Source organism: Sciurus carolinensis, chromosome 11 (genome assembly GCF_902686445.1).
Source record: "Sciurus carolinensis chromosome 11, mSciCar1.2, whole genome shotgun sequence".
Classification (NCBI taxonomy): Eukaryota; Metazoa; Chordata; class Mammalia; order Rodentia; family Sciuridae; genus Sciurus; species Sciurus carolinensis.
Genome location: NC_062223.1, coordinates 90,288,751 through 90,305,901, shown reverse-complemented (window position 1 = coordinate 90,305,901; position 17,151 = coordinate 90,288,751). Strand labels below are relative to the sequence as shown.

At 33.2% G+C, this 17,151-nt stretch overlaps 1 protein-coding gene and 1 non-coding gene across 5 annotated transcripts in view; one reads left to right on the top strand and one right to left on the bottom strand.

Moving 5' to 3' along the window:
• Grm5 (glutamate metabotropic receptor 5) overlaps nucleotides 1-17,151 on the top strand; it is a 462,620-nt gene that overhangs the window by 194,577 nt on the left and 250,892 nt on the right. The window lies entirely within an intron of this gene.
• On the bottom strand, nucleotides 14,119-14,220 carry LOC124960800 (U6 spliceosomal RNA). Its single transcript, XR_007104127.1, has one exon. It is a non-coding gene; the product is annotated as a U6 spliceosomal RNA (small nuclear RNA).

Here is a 17,151-nt window from a genome sequence, read left to right as displayed (position 1 = left end):
ACTTAGGTCTATAGTTTAAGTGTTTCCCAAGGGTTCTTGTGTTGGACACAGTTCCTAATGTGGTAGTGTTGAGACACAGAGGGACATTTAAGAGGTAGGACCTAATTGGAGGTGGCCTTGGCATTAGGGTGCTGCCCATGGAAGCAATTGAGGTACTTCTCGTGGAACCCTGAGTCAGTTCTTGAGAGTGGTAGTTGTTTGTTAGCAGCCCCTTCTCTCTGGCTTCCTGCCTGTCCATGATGGTTTCTTCCTCCCACTTGCACTCATACCACTGCAATGCCAATCACAATGAGGGCTTCACCAGAACCAGGCTAAAGCTGACACCATGCCCTTGGAATCTTCAGAACTATGAAAACTAAATAAATCTCTCTTTTTTAATTGTTACCCAGTCTCAAGTATTTCATCATAGTAACTGAAAATAGAATAATACATATTTGAATAATGCCTACTATATACATACTGTATAGATATACTGTTCTACACCTTGCAGAACAATAATTCCAGTGTAACACATATTGAACAATGAGAAAATTACATAAATATCAAAGCAACCCTGCATTTATGAGTCTAGTCTTACAAACAGAAAGGGCATGCCTTATTAACATCTGAAAGAGGCATGCATCATTCTGTTTCTCCAAGCTGGCCCAATAACTCATTATTCCCACTGAGCCAATAGATAGTATATCATTTATAAACTTTCTAAATGTATGTTAGCCATATACACATACCTGAGGCATTCGCAGGACGCCAGAGGCTCATTACTTTTCTGTCCTAATCTTGATACAACCTATTGCTGAATTAGGCCAGTGATAATAGTGCAGGAAACCAAATGTGATTTTCCAGACAAGACAAGCTAGAATTTACCTATCTGCCAGGGCATCATGGAGACCGACTGTCACAGATCCTTTGGCCTATTAGTTCATATTCACATGTTTTCTTTCTTTTTTTTTTTTTTTTTTATTGTAAACAAATGGGATACATGTACATGTTTTCTTTTTTATAAAGAAGGTAGAGTATTTTATTATTGCTTATGTTTATATTTAACAAATTATCTTACTTTTCAAACCAGAAAGGAAGTGAGGTTTGGGTAAGTTTAGGTAACTGAAATGCTAACCAACAACCTGCTCAGTATCTTGTAAGTGTTCTGTGAATTCTCACTAACTTGTGAATGACCATTACTATAGGAGCAAAACAAACAGACTTAGGGAATCAGGGTGGCATACTGGCAAAAGGAGAGACTTCGAAGTCTAACACAGCTGATTATGCTTCTTAGTGCTTGGTTTACAAACTTGAGATCTCAGAAAAGTCACCTAATTTATTTGATCCTCATTTTATTCTCACATAATAATTATCAGCTAATGTCTCATTTAGGAGGATAGACACAAAACATAAAGACTAAAATAGAGATCACAAAGTAGGCACTCAATAACTTGATAAATAATTCAATATTATTATCTGTCACTCAAGGAGCTTGGAATTTCTTTCCTAACACATTCTTTGTTTTTTTTTTTTTTTTTTTCTTTTGCAGTACTGGGGATCAAACTCAGAGCCCCAGCCTTCCTAACACATTCTTATCACTGAGTGATCTTTTTGTTGTTGTTGTTGTTTGTTGGTCGATTTATGGGTAACAAAAATACCTTTAGTTAACTTATGCTATTATTAAAAACATGAGTCAGAGAAATCAGAACTCAATGTAGAAGTTGAAATTTGGTAAAAGTTTAGTAGTTTTTAAATTGATATCACACAATGAGACTAAACTAGAAATTAATTGTTCAGGATTCAGAATTTTTTCAAATACACCCCAAAATTAGGCAGGTCACAAGTTTGAGGTCATCAAGCAAAGAATTTTAACAGAAAAAGTGTGGGCAAAAGTTGGGAAAATTAAACTTATTAGTGTCTGTCCTTAAATTTTTAGGGACATTTTATTATATTAGATTATTTATTCTTTTTAGTTATATGTAACTTTAGGATTCATTTGGACATAATTATACAAGTATGGAATATAATTTGCTCTAATTCAGTTTCCAGTACTTGTACTTTCCTATCCTCTTCCCTTCCCTCTGTTCTACTAATCTTTCTATTATTTAGAGTTTTTTTTTTTTTTTTTTTTTTTTTATTAGTGCCTTGTGAATGTGCGTGATGATGAGATTCACTATAGCATATGTACATAGGAAAGTTAGGTCAGAATCATTCTATTCTACTGTTATTTCCTTTTCTTGTCCTTCCTTCCCTGTCAGTCCCCTTCCTCTATTCCACTAATCTTTCTTCAATTTCGATGGAATCACCCCACACCTTTCTTTTTTCCCTCATTTTGGACTAGCTTCCACATACCAGAGAAAATATTCAACCTTTCACTCTCTGGGTCTGGCTTATTTCACATAGAATGATAGTCTCCAATGCCATCTATTTATTGGAAAATACCATAATTTCATTCTTCTTGATAGCTGAGCAATAAACCATGGTGAATGTATGCCATATTTTCTTTATTCATTTATCGAAGAGCAACTAGGTGGATTCCATAACTTGTCTATTGTGAATTGTGCTGCTATAAACATTAAAGTGGTTATGTAATTGTAGTATACTGAATTTAGATCTTATGGGTATATATCAAGGATTGGGATGGCTGGGTCATACAAAGCTTCCATTCCTAGTTTTTTGAGGAATCTCCATATTGCTTTCCATAGTGTTTGCCCTAATTTGCAGTCCCACAATATGTGAGTGTACCTTTGCCCCTAAATCCCCACCAGTACTTCTCATTATTTGTTTTCTTCATCATTGCCATTCTGACTAGAGTGAGATAAAACCTCATTGTAGTTTTGATTTACATTTTTCTTTTTTTTTTATTTTATTTATTTTTTTTGATTTACATTTTTCTGATTGCTAGAGATGTTGAACATTTTTCTTCATTTATTTGTTGGCCTTTTGAAATCTGTCTGTTTAGTTCTTTGGCCATTTTTTGTTGGTTTGTTTTTGTTTGTTGGACTTTTTGTTTGTTTGGGTTTCTTGAGTTATTCATATTTTTGGATATTAATGCCCTGAGGAACAGGCAGTAAAGATCCTCTCCTATTCTGTAGGCTCTCTGTTCATGCTCTTAATTCTTTGCTTTGCTGTGCAGAAGACTTTTGATACCATCCCACTTATTGATTTTTTAATTTTATTTCTGTGCTTTAGGAGTCTTGTTAAGGAAGTAGGTTTCTGTGCTAACATGTTGGAATGTTGAACCTATATTTTATTCTAGAAGTTTCAGAGTTTCTGGTCTAATTCTTACTTTGAGTTAATGTTTTCATAGAGTGAGAGCTAGGGGTTAAATTTCATTCTTCTACATATAGATAATCAGTTTTCCCAATACCATTTGTTTAAAAGGTTTACCTTTTCCTTGGACATGTTTTTGGCACTTCTGTCTAGTAACAGATAACTGTACTTATGTGGGTTTGTCTCAGTTTCTTCTATTCTATTCCATTGGTCTTCATGTCTGTTTTGGTGCCAATAACCCGCATTTTTTGTAACAATAGCTCTCTAGTATAATTTGAGGTTCTGTATTGCAGTGCCACCAGAATCACTCTTTTTGGTCAGGATTACTTTGGCTATATCTGGGTCTCTTATTTTTCCAAATGAATTTTATAATTGCTTTTTCTAGTTCTGTGAAGAATTTCATTTGTATCTTGATGAGGATTTTGTAGAATCTGTATAATATTTTTGGTAGTATGGCCATTTTGACAATATTAGTTCTGCCTTAGGGGTATTTTATATACTGTTCACATGTGAGTGACTGAAGCAAGCAAACAGATCAAATTTATTTTTATAAAATCATCCCTTGTATTCCTACTGGAGACTTCCAACCCAATTCAAAGACAATGAACCAAAAACTATGTGAGTCGCAACAACAGAAATTTAGAGCTAAATTTTGTTCTCTTGAAAGGTGGTAATTTGGCTACTTTAGTTGTTGATGTAGTTCATAGCATTAGTGTTTTTGTGCATTTTTATATGTGGACACTTCCTATTAATATTGTGTTACCAACTTTACTTAGATATAGTTGACATAAAATTAACTGCACATATTTACATGTGCAAATAACTATTTCCTTCATTCTAAAAAGTTTTTAATTCATGTTTGTTTTATTTATTTTTCTTGTACTATTTTATTGGTTAGAAACTCAACAACAATGTTGAATCACTATGTTGAGAGTAAACGTTTTTCTTTCTGATCCTGGAGGGCAAACATTCATTCTCTCACTGCCAAATACATACTAAGTCTGTCTTTCTTGCAGGTGCCCTTTTTCAGGTTGGGATCATTTCTATTCCAAGTATGCTGAGAGTTTTAATGAGAAATGAATGCTGGACTTGATCAAATGCTTTTCTGTGTCTATTTAAATATTCATATTGTTTTTCATTTCCTTTGTGATAAAATAAAGTAACAAGTCAATTGCTTCTTGTACTAAACTATTGAAATAAGTCAAACAATAGCTTATTAGCCCTTTTATATTTGTTCATTTGTCTGTTTTATAGAAAGGTACTTAATCAGAAATTCACTTTTAAAATAAATATTGTATTTGAGATATGCATTTCTTCCAGAATGAGTTGTGAAGGAACATTTCCATTTCATCCAAGATGTCAAAATTATAGTCATAAGATTATTTACAGTACTCCTCTATGATCCTTTTAATACTTATGTAATTCATAGTACTGTCACTGATCTTATAACTCATACTGGTAATTTGCATCTTTTCTCTCTTCATAGCAGCCTGGATGGAGATCTGTTTTATTGGTCCTCTTAAATAATAGCTTTTGTTCATTGACTTTTCTTCCTTGCTTTTCTGACTTTCGTTGATTTTTTGCTTAATCTTTCCTTTTTGCCGTTTGTTTTTAATTTCATTTGTTCTTCTATTTCTAATGTGTTAAGGTGAAAATAAGGGTTTTTGATATTTGACCTTCTTTATTTTCTAATGCAGGCATAGATTGTCCTAAATTTCCTCCTAACTAATGCTCTGTTTATATGTCTCACATTTTGATACTTTTTGTTTTCTGTTTATTTCAAAATTATTTAAATTTCCCCTCTTTTTTAAAGTTTTTATTTGTTCTAATTTGTTATACATGACAGTGGAATGTATTTATACATTTTGAGAGATCATATATAAATGGAGTATAATTTCTTATTTTCTGATTATACATATTTTAGGATCACAATGGAATATTACTCAGCTTTAAAGAAGAATGAAATTATGGCATTTGCTAGCAAATGGATGGAATTAGAGAATATCATGCTAAGAGAAATAAGTCAAATCCCCAAAGGGGAGTGAAGGGAGTGAAGGGACTGGAGGGATATGACTAGGAAGGGTAGTAGAGTGAAACAAACATTATTACCTCATGTACATATATGACTACATGACCGATGCACCTCAGATAAAGCATTAATCTTTAGGATATATAAAGAACTCAGAAAACTTAAGACCAAAAAAACAAATAACCCAATCAATAAATGGGCTAAGGAACTGAACAGAAACTTCACAAATGAAGATATACAATTGATCAACAAATACATGAAAAAATGTTCAACATCTCTAGTAATTAGAGAAATGCAAATCAAAACTACTCTTAAGATTTCATCTCTCTCTGATCAGAATGGTATTATCAAGAATAGAAGCAACATTAAATGTTGGTGAGGATGTGGGGAAAAAGGTACATTCATACATTGCTGGTGGGAATGCAAAATGGTGCAACCATTATGGAAAGCAGTGTGGGGATTCCTCAGAAAGCTTGGAATGGAACCACCATTTGACCCAACTATCCCACTCCTTGGTTTATACCCTAAGGACTTAAAATCAGCATACTAAATTTCCCTTCTTAATTCTTCTTTGACATATGGGTTATGATAGATTTGTTTTTCTGATACTTATTTATAATTTAATTTTCATTTTAATAAAAAATATACCTTGCATGCATGGCTTAAATTATTTTAAATTTAATGAGATTTGTTTTTTTGACATGTAATATAGTCCATCTCGGTAAATCATCTGTGTGTGCTTCCCAATAATGTATGTGTCACCATTGCTTGTGGTATGTCTATGAATTTCAATGAGCTCATATTAGTTGACTTGGTTGCTCATGTCTTCTATATCCTTATGACTTTTCAAATTATTTGTTTTATCAGTTATTGAGAGAGGGGAATTTAAATTTTGACTATTATTGTTAATTCATCTATATTTTTTGCAGCCCCATATATTTTACTTCACGTATTTTGAACCTGTTAGTAAGTGTTTCTGTGTTTAAGACTTTTATGTCCACTTGAGGAATTGACACTTTGATTCATGGTAACATTTCTTTTTCCAATTTTAGGTCAGTTTCAATTAATTTTTTTCATTATGTGTTGTGTTTCCCTAGTATTCTACATGCCAGGTAAGATCTATGTTGGAATCCAGATACAGTGGTTTTGTGACTGCTGTGTATTTTTTATTTATATAAGTATCTTCAGCTTTTTTCTGGAATGGCATTCAGTTAGCTGGAAGCAACTTGTTCCTTAGTGGTCCTTTTTTAAAATTTGGTAGTTAGGGATACAGCTATGGTAGTGTAAGTATAAATATTCTCCAGTACAGGTGGAACAGCCTTCTGAGTGCTGCGTTCAATGTCTGTGAATGAGATTGCCCTCTTTGGCTTATAGTAACAGGTACTGATCCAGGCCCTGTGTACTGGGTTCAATCCCATCCTTTTAGAAGTACATTCTGCAGCCTCTAACAGTTAACTCACATGCATACACTGACCAATTTCCTGCTAAACACATAAAGGGAGAAACTGTTTATAGATCTCTCAGATCCTCTTCTCCAATTTTCTCTTTCTAAATATGAACATTCTTATGTCCCTAGATTCCTTGTACAATGATCTGGAGATTTACTGAAGGATATAAGCTGGGATATTATAGGATTCCTATTTCTTGTTTCCCATTTCTCAGAGATCATGTTCCTTCATTTTTTAGTATACAATTTCTTGAAAACTGTTTCTTGATGTATCTTGTTGAGTTTTTTTGTTTGTATGGGATTGGAAGGTTTATCACATTCTATTAAAAAATCTTGATTAAAAGCCACAAGTCAATGAAACTAATTTCTGAATCATATAGCACTTGAAACTACTGTATCATCCTAGAAGCAAGTGGAATATAGAAAACCAAGATACAATTTTCTTAATCTTTTTTTTTTTTTTGGTACTGGGGATTGAACCCAGGGTTCTTCACAACTGAGCCATATCCCCAGCCCTTATTTTGTATTTTATTTAGGGTCAGGGTCTGACTGAGTTGCTTAGTGCCTTGCTAAGTTGCTGAGGCTGACTTTGAACTCGCAATCCTCCTGCCTCAGCCTCCTGAGCCACTGGGATTATAAGTGTGCAACACCATGTGAGGCTTAAACTTTTTTTTTTTTTTAATAGCTGAATAAGAAAGTGAAAGCTATTGTAGAAATTCGCTGTAAAATGTGAGGAAAATTGAGGTAAAATAAGATTACCTATTTCTTTCCTAAAAAAAATATGAGCTACTGTATTAAACACTATATAACCCTGCCCATACCTAGAATTAAGTGACCTTACAAGGGAGTCCTTATGTGTTCTATATACAAGCTTGTATGCACAAATCTGTATATCTACATGGCTTAATTTGAAGGATACTATGGTTTAATTCAAAAGGTTTATAGTCTATTTCACTTCATCATGAACTAGTTTTGACACATAACATATTCAAAACTATGTTCAGAAAAATTATACAGCAAGGAGATGAGGAAACCAGAAGTCATTCTACCCATGTAAGTCTCAAAAAATATTGACATTTTTTAATGAGTCACAGAAGATTGAAGTGAAGTAGATGATGGTTCAATAAGTTGGACTTGAGAAAGCTGTAAGTGGTACATGAAATCTACTGTTTAATACAACTTGGCAAACCTGGTGAGAGAACTCAAAAAAGCCCAGCTTGGTGTGCTGTCCTTTGTACTCTCCCATTAATCATTCATGCCTTTAGGAGGCAGTATTTACAATTCATAAGGATACAAACATGAATAAAATGTCAGTAACTTGTTGGAAGAATGAAAGTTGGCTTATAATTTATTTGTGATGCAAACCTGGTAAAAATCACCAATTCCTTGGACAATATATTCAGGGTTCTGGAAGACACTAGGATACTAAAGCAATGTACTGAAACAACAACAAAATAATGTTAAAATGAGATAAAACAAAGCTGTAACCCCTGGGGTTAAAACGAAAGATCAAACATAAGCACATGGAATTAGAGTGAGGCGAGGTAAAGTCAGAATGCCAGACTTTGCAGCTTTAGGTAAGAAAGGATAAAAACAATTGAATAGAAAAAGTACAGAGATTCAGAGGTCTCAAGTTGTGATAAAACATGTACACACCATCTAAAATATGAAAATATGAATGTTTTAATTTCCCACATGTAAATGGAGTGTTAATTTTTCTATTCTAGTTCAAAAGGAGTATTCTGTTTCCTGGAGCTCATTTTTTTTTTTTTAATGTACTAAAGCCTAAGTTTTAGAAATAACATTGGAATTTTTTTTCTTTCATTATTCAAAGGTTTTCCTAGGTTTCTGCATTGTCTTACAAAGACCTTCAAAAGCAGAGACACAGTGTCAACTATATTTTTACCAACGATAGTTTCTTAATTGAATAGGTCAAAAAATCTGTTCCATCTGGATGCAGGGGTGCATACTTCCAAATTCCAGTGACTCGGGAGGCTGAGCCTGGAGGATTGCAAGTCTGAGACCAGCCTGAACAATTTAGCAAGACCCTGTCTCAAAATAAATAGTGAAAAGGGCTTAGTGGTAGAATGTTCCTAGGTTCAATCCCCAATACCAAAAATAACCTGTTTCAAAACCATCTCTTCCACTTACTGGTCCTTTGTAAGTGAACAATTTAATATCTTCAGGTCTCAGTTCCCTTGTGTGTGCACTGAATACATTAGAAAACATCCTCTGCAGCTGGAAAACTCTATAATTCTAAGAATTTTATTCATACATAATTGAGCAGTACTCATGAACAGGTTTTGGTCATTGATGTATCACATGTACTTATTTCAAGTTTGTTGAGTCTCTGCAGCACCTCATCACTAAAATGGCTTTGCCTGCTGAGCCAACTGTAATTATATATACATACTTATATATGTAATATATATATATATATTTATGGAATGATGTGTTTCTTTTGGCAGGAAATGGTTAATAGTGTATGTAGGTTATCATTATAATATTGTACCCTTCAGACATATAAAACATGTAACTTTTGAAACAAGGGAAATTAACTTCACCTTTCTCTTGCTACCACTTGAAGGCATTAACACTAAGAGTATCACCAAAGTGGCCCCAAGTGTACTCATTTAATGTGCGGCTTATGTAACTGACCTAATTCTTTGCTCCACACTCTTAACAAAAGACTTTCTTCACAGAAAGTGTCATGTCATTCCTGGCCATTATCCCTAATACATGCTATAAATTTGTACAAATGGGATTTGGGTATTTTGGCAAGCTGTACCCAAAAGGGACAGAGATTGGGCCTGATAGGGTAGAGAAAGAAAGAAGAAGGAAGGAAACCACCATTTATCGTTTGCCTGTGATATGCTTTAGATCCAAAAACACATTTAGTACACACGTTTTATATTAGTATTTCCCATCTTGTCAAACATATAGCTTGTCCTGTAGACAGGCAGTTCTCTAATTCTGAAAATTCATTCCATGTTTACTAGTCAACACAGAATAAGCCCATTCAATCTGAAAAAATGCACTAGGGCTAGTATCAGACAAAACCATATTTCTGTTCACTTCTATGAGAGGTCTCTTGAAACCTTTCTTCCCTCTGTGTCTGAAAGTACTGAAAGTCAGAATGTTTCTTCATATATAGGACCTTAGCCAATACTGTAGATTTTATAAGACGTCTTTATATTATACAGTATTCAAAATGAGTTTATGATTTCATGCTTCGTTTTCCAAAGCATTTGTTTATGTACTAGGTTTTTTAGATTTTTTAAAAATTTTATTTGTTGTTTTTAGTTATACGTGACAGTAGAATCTATTTTGATGTATTTATATGAGCATACAATAGATCTTATTCTAATTAGGATCCCAGACTTGTGGATGTACAAGATGTTGAGATTCACTGTAGTGTGTTCATATATGTCCCCAGGAAAGTTGTGTCAGATTCATTGCACTGTCTTATCACATTTTTATACTATATCCTCTTTCTCCAGTCTACAACAAAATCTGTTAAATGTATTATGAATGTTTTCCAGAAAGGATCTTCTATTATTTGTCCTCAGTGACACTAGTTAGTCCTAGTTCTGCCATAGGCCCACATATGCAAAATTTAATTGTCATTCCAAATGATCTACCTCCAGTCTCTGATGGAGTCATAACCTCTTTGAGGATGAAAAGGACAATACAACTGTTCCTAGACAATGACTTTTCCAACCCAGGGACTCTAGAATATTAGAACTGAGATCATTTTTTACCAAAACTTATCTAATTTATTCTTCATGATTTCTCCCACACCCAATGATTCTGATTGACATTGACTGTCTCTATATTGAAATTTATTTTTATACTTCACAAGAAACAGTGTGAGGATTTAATACAATAGCATACCAATGACTGACATAAGTGTAATTTCTCAATAAAAGTTGTTCCTCCTGTTCTTTCTCTTCGTTGGAGCACTGGGAAGAATTCTTCCTACCAGTGCAGCATGCTTTCTCTAACAACTCCCTAACTGACCTTCACTATCTTCTCCTTTTCCAATTTAGTCCCTGGTTTCAAGAGTGCTACCCTACCAGGCTTATCTTATTCATGGGTATCTATTTTTATCTTAGCTCTTTCTTCATATAATGCTCATATAATGTTCATATTTTCATGAATATTGGTACAGAATTGATATTTGATAAGACCCTTTCTTCTGTCTTTGTTTTTACTAATGCTTCCAGAGAGAAATTAACTTTTTTCGCATTTATTTATTTTTAAAAATTTTTATTGGTTCATAATAGTTATACATAACATTAGAATTTATTCTGACATAATTATAAATGCAATCCAATTAAGTCCCCAGTACTTATGTCCACCCTCTCCCAGTTCACAATAGTGAGACTACCTATCATTTAATCTTCTTCATGTTATCCAGTGTCACCTTGCAAAAGCCCGCCCAAGTTCTTTTCACTCAGCTATCCTAACCTAATCATTATTGGCTTCCTGGATCTCAGTACAACTTCCACGCATGGTCCTCTTCAAGCCTGCTGATATGGATTTCAGGTTTTTTCCAACTATTTTTCCTGCAATCTTTCTGATACTTGAGGAATCATCCTTACAAATGAGGGTCATCGTATCAGATATTTAATGAAAGGATAAAAGTTCTACTGTGCCTTGGCTCCCAGTTTCATTACTAACTAATAAAGACCTCTCTTGCCTTCATTTCTAGTAGAAAAAGTCCTTGAGTGGAGTGGTCAGATAAAATACAAGACAGTCACTTAAATGTGAATATATAATTAAAATACATTCATTTAGTATAAGTTATCTCAAATATCACATGGGGAATATTTATGCTAAGAAAATTATTACCTTTACAGAATTCAGATTTAAAGTGCCATTCTATATTTTGTATTTGTGAATCTTGGAATCCAATCCTGAGGAACCTTTCTATTTTTTTTTTAACAATGGCTATAGTTTAATTTTATTTCAAGAAGTATAATTTTCTGCTTTCGCAAATATGATCTTTGGTGATATTCTACCTTAGTTGTATTTTTTTATTAAGCTTTTAAATTTGTTTTTTTATTTCAAAATATCAATTTAATATTGTCATTTTTTTATTGTAAACAAATGGAGTACAACTTGTTTCTCTGGTTGTACATGAATAGAGGCATACAATTTGTGTAATCATACATGTATATAGGGTAATGATGTTTGATTCATTCTGTTATTTTTCCTTCCCCCCATCCCTCCCACCCTTCTTTTCCCTCTATAAAGTCCCTCCTTCCTCCATTCTTGCCTCCTTCCCAACCCCCATTATGTATCATCATCCACTTATCAGCGAGATTATTTGTCCTTTGTTTTTTTGGGATTGGTTTATCTCACTTAGCATGATATTCTCCAACTTCATCCATTTGCCTGCAAATGCCATAATTTTATTTTTCTTTATGACTGAGTAATATTTCATTGTGTATATATATATATATATACCACAGTTTCTTTATCCATTCATCAATTGAAGGGCATCTAGGTTGGTTCCTAATTAGTTGTACATGACAGTAAAATGCATTTATATATTTTGATAGATCATACATAAATGGAGTTTTGACCTATTGCCTGTATGATACCTGGTCTCAATCAGTCTTGAAGAGTGTCCCTGTATGTTTACATGACTTACATGAGTGTAATTCTGTATTGGTTGCAAAGCATATTTATTATCTTATTTCTTTCTCAAAATTGTCCAAACATATTGTCATTATCTTTACCAGTTATTGGTTTGTTTAACATCTCTGGGTTTCAGGTTTCAACATAATCACATCTATTTTGATGAATGGCAAATGTAATCCATGTAGCGATTAAATAAAATGAACTACAGAAAGAAAAACATATGGCAGATAACAAACAAAAGCAAATGGCTAAATGAACTTATAAAACTTCTGTGCTCTTCTGCCACCATCCTCACTGACATAGGAGAGATCATAGTGAATCAGCAGGGGTTAACCTTGAGTCAGATGGCTGCAGTTAAAAGACTTTCTAGCTGGATGCAGGGGCACAGTGTCCCATGCCTGTAATCTCATTAACTCAGGAGGCTGAGGCAGGAGGACTGCAAGTTCAAAGCCAATCTCAGCAAATTAGCAAGGCCCTAAGCAACTTAGCAAGACCCTGTCTCAAAATAAAATACGAAAAGACTGGGGATGAAACTTAATGGCTAAGTGACATCTAGGTTCAATCCCTGATACCAAAAAAAAAAATATATATATATATACACACACACACACACACACACACACACATACACACACACACATATATATATATATATATATATATATATTTTTTTTTTTTTTATTTGAGAGGAAGAGGAAGGAAGTCTGACATGAAACTTAAAAAATACAATATTTTCTCATCACTTCCTTTCCTTCACCTGGACATTTTATCTCCATGATGACACAGTTTTCATTGATGTTAAGAAATAGATGAGATATGACTTTTTGTTAATGTGAATCAATTGCTCTGTTTGTTCTTTTTTTTTCCCTCAGTGACTTGAAATTTTAAAAAAGAAAATGCTTTTTAAGTGTCTTGGGTTAAACTAATTAACAGTCTCCACAGAGGAACAAACACACCATTCAAAGATAGAGGAAGTGGATTGTAAGACTAGCTCTCTTCTCATCCACGGATGTGCAAGAATGTCAATTAGTAAAACAAAGATGCCAACAAATGCCAGAGAACTGTCTTTCATAAACCCTTGTGAGATATGAAAAATAAAAATATGTCCTGGGGAACAAAATGAATTCATATTCAGGAATCATATTTCAAGATACGTCATTAGTATTCATGAACATGGAATGAGCAGTTTGGAGACTTCTGCCAAGGCAGCAGTCCATCTAGGAAGACTGTGAGACTGAAAAAGAGCAGCTCTTAAAGTCACTCATTTGATGTTGTTACTATTTTCTTTCTTTCAGTGATATTTTATATCCCAGAATTCCAGGTTAATGCCTAGGAATATCAGAATGCATTAGCACTATGTTAAAGTGCATTTTTGAATAATTGACCCCTCTTAATTAAGTTTATAGAAACTTGCTTCTTCACTAAAACTGTTTTTCACAAATGTGTACTACTTTACTATAAATATCCATGCCATTCTCTTTTATTTCCCTTTTACAGGGGAGAAATTAAAAATAATAATCTAAACACAACACATAGTTTTAGTATTATTTCTATTTTTGTCTGCCTGCAGTTTTTTCAAATATACAGTTTGCATCAAGAAAGCACCCTGCATATTATGTCTAAAATTATATGACTGTAAAGTACATATTTATAGCATCTAAGGAATATCAGATATTTTATATATTATTTAATGTTTTATACTTAAAAATTAGGAAATAAATTCATGGTAAAATTTATGTTCTAGTAGGAAATGCACCTATAAGATGTTAAGTAGCACAGGGGCCATGCTAATCTTCTCTGTATCATTCCAATTTTAGCACAAGAATGGAGGAAGGAGGGACTGTATAGAGGGAAAAGAGGGGTGGGAGGGTGGGGGAAAAGGAAAAAATAACAGAATGAATCGAACACCATTACCCTGTGTAAATGTATGATTGCACAAATGGTATGCCTTTACTTCATGTACAAACAGAGAAACAAGATGTACCCCATTTGTTTACAATAAAAAATAAATAAATAAAGATGTTAAGTAGCAAAAGTTCAATATACATGCTCATGAATTCTATGCATACACTATGTAAAATATGTCTGTGCTATAAATTGCCAGTACATTGCATATATACCAGCACATAGACCATGATTAAATAGTGGATATTATACAGTATTATTTACATATCACATTAGAGACTAAGCAAATTTAAATATTTTAATTGATTATTTCAACAAGGCATACATTATAAAATGTCCAATATCCTATTTTGGGATAAAATTCACATCCTATAAATGATAACAACTGAGAAACAAATGTTCTAAAGTGTTATGAAAACTTTAAGGCAAGTGAGAAATGACTTGTTAATTGGATAGGAGGTACAACTCAATTTCTTCTTAGCACTGTGTGGTCAAATAGTACAAAAGGTCTTTTTGGAAATTTGCATTGCCTGAATCTCAGATGCTTAAAAAATAAATTCATATAAATAGAATCTTCCTGCTTTTTCTCCATTTATTTTGTGAAACTCTAAATGCAATTGGCATATTAGATCTCTGTTTTGGTGACAGAATTACTTAAATGTCTGATGGAAAATAATGACTTGTAGTTTGCTAAAAATGTTGACAGCCCATTAGTCACTCCTGACACTAAGGGCCACCATTGAGAAGCTGAGAGTGTTGCTATGCATGGCTGTAGATATGATCAATTGTAAATGCCACATTGGCTCCTAGCTGAACAAGGAGTTACTTCACATAAACATGGAACAGCAGTATCATAATTATTTTTACTGTATACTCAACAGCTGTGAAATGCAGGTCCCTTCTTATCTTCTCACCACACTTGCCTATATTCAAATGTCTCCCATTTGAACAAACTCCAATGCTGGTTTCTCCTTTCTTCAGATTTCAAAATAGCATCCTCACTAAATATAGGGTAAGCATTATGAAATAAAATATAGTGACAATATTTTATTGAGTGAATATTATGGCCTAGAAACAATGCTCAGTGCTTTAAAGGGATTGCTTCTGTTAATCATTAAACAAGTAACAAAGCGGATTATGAGCCAGGTGTCAAAGTGTTTAAGTAATGTGCCTTTGGTGATATAGCAATTATGGCACAGCTGATATCTACACTCAGATTTATTTTATGTGCCAGAACTTTCTCTTTCTGAGAACATTGATTTCCCCTGATGAGAAATCCCACTGGTGCAGAGAACAGAGTTACCAGTTGCACACACTTGAAGATATCTATGATCTCCTTTATCCTATACAATTTTTCCAAATATTTTTCTCAACCAGGTGAAATATTTATGCACCCCATTCATGTTTTCCTCACTTCCTTGCTTTGAATGTGTGCTCTCTGTGATCTGAATAACATTTCAAATTCTCTGCATATTAAAATATTTTTTCAAGATTCAATGTACTATTCCTGTAATTTATTCTTTGCTCACTTTATCCAAATTCTTGTAAAACTTTCTTTGCATCTTATTTATAGCATTGTATTGTGAGTATTCATTTATGTGGTTTATAATTCCTACTAGGCTGAAAATTTCTTGAAGGTGGTTCCATTTCAGGTTCATCTCTGCTTTTCATAGTGCCAATTTTGAATGAGACTGTAACCATAACCTGCTGAATAAATAAATACATAAATACACATAAATACATAAATGCACATGAATACATAAATAAATCCACAAATGCCACATCTTTTGCTAAGCAGTATAATCATTTGACAACACAATTATGTTTTTCAGAAAGGCCAGAATACAAATTCAACAATATGCTTAGTTGTGAGGGGATTGTAAAAAATTCTCTTTTCAAATTTTCCAAAAAAGAAACTAGTATATCAAAGAGATATTCAGTATATCAAAGATATATATACACTTTCATGTTTATGGCAGCTCTAATAGTTAAGATATAGAATAGTTAGTTAACTATTAGTTAAGATATCTACATTATGTACAACCATAGAAATAAAAAGTTGTACCCCATTTGTGTACAATGAATCAAAACGCAGTCTGCAAAAATAAAAAAAATGAAAAAAAAAGATATGTAATGAATCTAAGTGTCCATTAATGACAGATGAATGAATAAAGAAAATATATAAAGAGAAAGGAATATTATTCAGTCATTAGAAACACAACTCTATCATTTTTTTGGCAACATAGATGAACCTGGAGGACATTATATTAAGTGACATAAACCAGGCACAGAAAGAGAAGTACAGCGTGTCCATAGTTACATGTGGAAGCTAAAAATGTTTAATCTCATAGGAGTGCAACTATAGTTACCAGACCTGCAAAGGGTAGGGAGGAGTGTCAGAGAGAGGATAGTTAAATGGCACAGGAGTAGAAGGAATAACTTCGGAAATTTTCATAGCCCAGTAGGATGGATAACCATGGTTGACAACAATTGTGTATTTGAAAATAGATAGAAGAGAGGATTTTGAATGTTTGAAGTTGAAAGAAATGATAAATGGGATGATGAACATGCCACGCTTTTACCCTGATCTGATCATTGCATATTACATATATGTATTGATCTATTATTCACTATACCTCATCAGTATATGTAATTATTAAGTATCAATTAGAATGTTATTTTAAAGTTAATTGAAAATAGAAAAATGCTTAAAGTTTTAAGACAAAATTTTTACATTTTCCATTCATTCACTTGTTCAACTAACATTTTTCGAATGCTATAAATATCAGGAATGATGACTGGTATTACAGACACTGAGATAAAAAGTCCATGTTTTCCCATTAAGAGACTTACAGTCCAGTGAGAAACT